A 5,228-nucleotide genomic window follows, 5' to 3' on the forward strand; every position below is an offset into this window, starting at 1 on the left:
ACTCCTCTCCCAATTTATACTTGTGCCCGCCATTACTCTGTTGCAGGTGCAGAATCTGGCATTTGTTCCTGTTAAATTTCATGCCATTAATGATTGCCCAATGCTTCAATCTATCCAGATCCCTCTGCAAGGCCTCTTGTCCCTCCGGAGAGTCAACAGCACTTCCCACTTTAGTATTGACAGCAAACTTCCTCATGGTGCATTCAATTCTTGCATCCAGATCATTGATAAAAATATTGAACAGAACTGGCCTTAGAATTGAGCCCTGAAGGAGTGACTGGACACCAACCAGATGTAGCTCCATTCACTTTTGAGCCCTGCCCTTCAGGGAGTTCTTCACCCAGTGCACAATGTACCTGCTCATCTCACAGTTGGACAACTTGTCCAGAAGGATACTGCGAGGGACAGTATCAAAAGCCTTACTAAAATCCGGAAAATCTACATCCACCGCCTTCCCTTCACCCACTAGGCAGGTGACTTCAGACTATTAGAGTTAAGGCACCTACTTTTCTTGTCACAAGTCCCTGAAAACGGTGATAATTCTTCAGGGAATTTCTCACAAATAAGGTGGGAATTTGAAGGTCTATAATTGGATCTTATACTGCTACATAAGGAAGAATATATTACAGCTTCATCTCTGTCTCAGAGCTATGTTCAGACGAGGATAATAGACTATGTCATGATAACAAGATTCAGCTCTGGCCGTACTCAGGAGGCAACTCTGCTGAGGCAATAAGCCATTGTCTTCACAGTAATTTTTCAGGTGTGCTGCACTGCCAATACATTTGGAACATGCTGATGGAAATCTGAATCATGGAATAGTTGAGGTTGGAAGGGACCCCTGGAGGTCAGTTGCTCCAATGTCTGCTCGAAGCAGGTTGCTCAGGGCTTTGTCTAGTCAAGTACTGAATATCTCCAAGAACAGAGATTCCACAATCTGTATTGGCACTTGTTCAGTGTTTAACTACCGTTATGATGGAAAAAAATTATCCTTATATCCCAGGATGGAGAGACAGGCAGGCAACAGATGCTAAAGTTTGGACTGAAGCCTGTGGTAAAGAGACAAGCAAGAGAGCAGATGACTGTGCAACTTTGCAAACAACTATCACAGATTTAACATTTTACTACCTGGTTTCCATTTGCTCTATGACTGGAGGACACCACTTTAAAGCTGAACTGTTAGAAGAAAGTGTCAAAGCCCCTAGACTTCCTGAAAACAAAATCAATTGGATTAGTTGAAGCCATTGCTGAGAATGTTTTGAGGTACGTGTCTGCCTTTGCACTGAAAAGGATTAGGAAGTGCTTGCCTGATGTCTTACGGATTCTGTGCCCTGAGGACAATAACTTCTTGTGAAGGACAGAGCCACCTTCTGTGGGTGGTAACATCTTAGCCCATTGCAGAAAAATCTAACATGAGTCACAAGCACACAGCACCATTCTTGCCTGGAATTCAATTTATACCATACTTAAGGAATGGTATTGCTGCCACTTCAGTGATATCTGTTGGGTTAACTTTCAAGTCTCTTTTGATAGAGATTAATATATTTGTCTTGATAACTTCTTGAAACTAGGAGTGTTAATAGGAAGTCATGACTGTATCACTACTAACGGGGCAAAGATAACTACAGCTTTCAGCATTTATAAATCAATTTGGATGACAAGGATTTCTTTTGGTTTTCCAGACATGGATTGGATGCGAAAAAAAATTTAGAAGTTCTTTTGAAAGGAGTGACCGAATTCAAGATAGAAGATGGCAGTGTCCCTCCCATCTACTCATCCATGGTGCATTAGCATTTCCCATTGCTATGAATGACTCCCACCAGGCATTCCTTGCACCTGCATGCTATGGCAGGGGCCATGTTGTGGTACTCGCTCATGAAAACTTTTTCCAAGCATCAGCAATGAAATCTTTTATCCTCAATGCCGTTGGTTGGCTTGATGCTGGCAACAGAAGTCATGTTGCTATTGCTGGTGATTTACAGGACTTTTTCACTCTCCTAAGCCAGGAGAAGATCCCTTGCAAGCTAACAGATCTTAAGGAAAACTTGCGTGTGTCAGTACACACTCTGCAAAGCCTGCAGTGATGAGGAGGTGGAGGAGATTCGTGAGTTTGTTTCAAGGGGTGGTGGTCTGCTGGTTGGAGGACAGGCATGGTCCTGGGCTGCAGGGAATGCTGATGAGAATGCCATTGCTGGGTTGGCTGGGAACAAAATGCTGCAAAAGTTTGGAGTTGGTATCTTAGGAGATAATATACTAGCATCAAGTCAGCCAGTGTTACATCCTGATGAGGTTTTCTCACAGTACCACTTTGACAAGGCACTCTCCCAATTTCAGCAAAATCTCAAGAAAGAAGAAGCTTCTAAACAACCATATTCCTCCTGGCTCAAGAAATAGCACAAGACTCAGCAGTGTTCCTGAGAATTCCAGCTCAGACATCCCTAGCTACCTGCTCTGTTCAGGAGGAGATGGCTGAGCTAGTGCTTTCCCAGGGGGTTCCCGATGTCAGTGCTGACAGCCCAGTGAAAGGCAGCTCTGAGGAAATGGTTTTAATCAATAAAGCTGCAGAGCTCTATCACAAATTCCCTGATGTACGAAAACAAATATGTGCTCCCAACCAAAATCTTCCAGAAATGACTACATTCCCAACTGTAACTGTTCAGATTGATGGAAGAAATTAAGGTGGGGGATATTTTTCTATTTCCTTCCTCAGCAGCATCCAAACTGTGGAATGGAATGAGGCTGACCAAAGTAATCTATAAATATAAGAGTCTAAATCTCTCTGCTTCCTTCCTGCCCCAGCTTTCTTCTGGGATTGCATGCTCACCATGTAATCAGAAATACCACGGTCTTATGATGGTTGCTGGCATATTGATCACTTGATCTTCTGTTGGGTACAATTTTGGTCAGATGATGAATGAATTGTTGGTTATGCAATAGACGAGCTGTCCAGGCACATGGCCCATAAATGCTTCCAAAGGAAGCGATTTAACTTGTTGGTCGATGTAAAGTACCACTACTGCTTTTTGTCAAATTCAGGTGCAAATTCAGGTGCAGAGACATTTCACCTGAAGATGTCATTGCGTGGAGCTGTGTGTTTTGTCTTGCTTGAGGAGATCTTCTTTGGAAAGAAAAAATCCCGCACTGTTATGGAGTGTTTCTAGCTGGACATATAAAATCAAAAGTCACTTTTGGAGATTGTCCCACATTCTTTTCAGAAACAAACATCACTTTTGATGTTCAATGTTCTTTTTTTTTTTTAAAGAAAATCTTACCAGAAAGGTCATCTTGATATCAAGTTTATCCAACTGAACTAAGTTCTATGATGTGAGATTAGGGCAGGATTACCTTGATAGTTTAATTTGAAATTTCCTTGCATTTTCTCAATTCCCTTATAAATCATTAAGAATTCAAACTTTTTAAAAAAGGTTCAGCATTAGCTGTTGGTCAGATGCGGAAAGATTCAGCATAAAGGTGGAAGCTTCAGAAAACTAATTTATTAGAATTAGAATTGAAGCTGCTGTTGAATTTTATCTGTAACTTGAAGACTTATGTGTTTCTATCTTGATAATGCCTGTGGTTCTTTCTATGGTTCAGAAGCATGGAGGAGCACTGGGCTTTATATTCCTCCCAGAAGAATAGCCAGTCTGCATTTTCCTGCTTCTGCTGTTGCAGCTAACCTGGAGGTGAACATTTGCCTTTGTTTCTCATTACAGTCAGAAAAACTTTCATTGCTTCCATTCTCATTTCTTTGAAGTCTTGGCCTTACTGAATCACAATCAATTTCTCCCCAAGCTTCTCCTATCATAAACCTCTTTCTACATTTCTCAAGATATACTCTCTCACTTCTGTCCTTAAAAATGACTGCCCTGTGCACCTGAAATGGACACACCTCTGATTTTTATCTGCTCCATACTGTGGCCATACTGTGGTCTCATACCTCCTCTGTGCCCTTCTCTATTCCCCTAGAGAAGGCAGAGGTCAAAGAAGACAAATACCTGTTGCTTTAAAGATTAAAGGAATAATCCCTCTATTAACATTGAATAGGATGAGAAATAATAAGGTTGAACGTTGTCTATGTGAAAGAGACTACTAGATAGTTCTGCCCACTATAAAAATATCTTACTTGCCCCACCTTGCTGTCTTCTGCTATCATCCTGCCTCATTTCAAGGCCTCCAAGCTATTTTCTTTCAAGTTTTATTACTTTTGTCATCAGGATAGACGAACACCCACAATATAAAAAAATATTTCTGTGGGGTTTACATCTTGACTCTGAAACCAGCCTCTACATAATTGTAAGTGAAAAGGGATGAACACTACAGTAGATGTGGTTATCCAAACAGTACTATCCCATAGCGGGGTGGGTTGGTTTTTCCTCTTTAAAGGGACAATAATAGGGCAAGCTTTGGGCAGAATTGGGCAGAACTAGTCTGGTAACCAGGGATTCCCATGTCTTCAGTCACTGATGGCTGGCCCATGTGGGCATTACAGTGTTTTAGAGAGTGCATGGAAAGCAGATGAATTATTATAAATGGGGACATTATCCCCTTCCCCAGCTTCCTTTCTCCTCACTCGTTTCATATCAGGGTAAGCTCTTCTCATGCTCTGCTTTTCACCTTTATGCTATTGTACTGGGTTTGTGTGGCAAGGTTTTGGTAGCCGGGGGGCTACAGGGTGGCTTCTGTGAGAAGCTGCTAGAAGCTTTCCCTATGTCCGATAGAACCAATGCCAGCTGGCTCCAACACAGACCTGCTGCTGGCCAGGGCCAGGCCAGTCAGCGACGGTGGTAGCGCCTCTGTGATAACATATTTAAGAAGGGGAAAAAAACCTGTGCAATAGAAACAGCAGCCGGAGAGAGGAGTGAGAATATGTGAGAGAAACAGCTATGCAGACACCAAGGTCAGTGAAGAAGGAGGGGGAGGAGGTGCTCCAGGCGCCAGAGCAGATATTCTCCTACAGCCTGTGGTGAAAACCATGGTGAGGAAGACTGTCCCCCTGCAGCCCACGGTGGAGCAGATATCCACCTGCAGCCTGTGGAGGACCCCACGCTGGAGCAAGTGGATGCCCGAAGGAGGCTGTGAGCCCGTGGGAAGCCTGCACTGGAGCACGCTTCTGGCAGGACCTGTGGACCCGTGGAGACAGGAGCCCACGCTGGAGCAGGTTTGCTTACAGGACTTGTGACCTCGTGGGGGACCCAGGCTGGAACAGACTGGTCCCGAAGGAACGCACC

At 43.5% G+C, this 5,228-nt stretch overlaps 1 pseudogene; it reads left to right on the forward strand.

The window, feature by feature from the left end:
• Positions 1 to 1,682: 1,682 nt before the first annotated feature.
• LOC104075900 overlaps positions 1,683 to 5,228 on the forward strand; it is a 10,566-nt pseudogene continuing 7,020 nt past the window's right edge.

This window comes from Fulmarus glacialis, unplaced genomic scaffold (assembly GCF_000690835.1).
Source record: "Fulmarus glacialis isolate BGI_N327 unplaced genomic scaffold, ASM69083v1 scaffold9544, whole genome shotgun sequence".
NCBI classification, from domain to species: Eukaryota; Metazoa; Chordata; class Aves; order Procellariiformes; family Procellariidae; genus Fulmarus; species Fulmarus glacialis.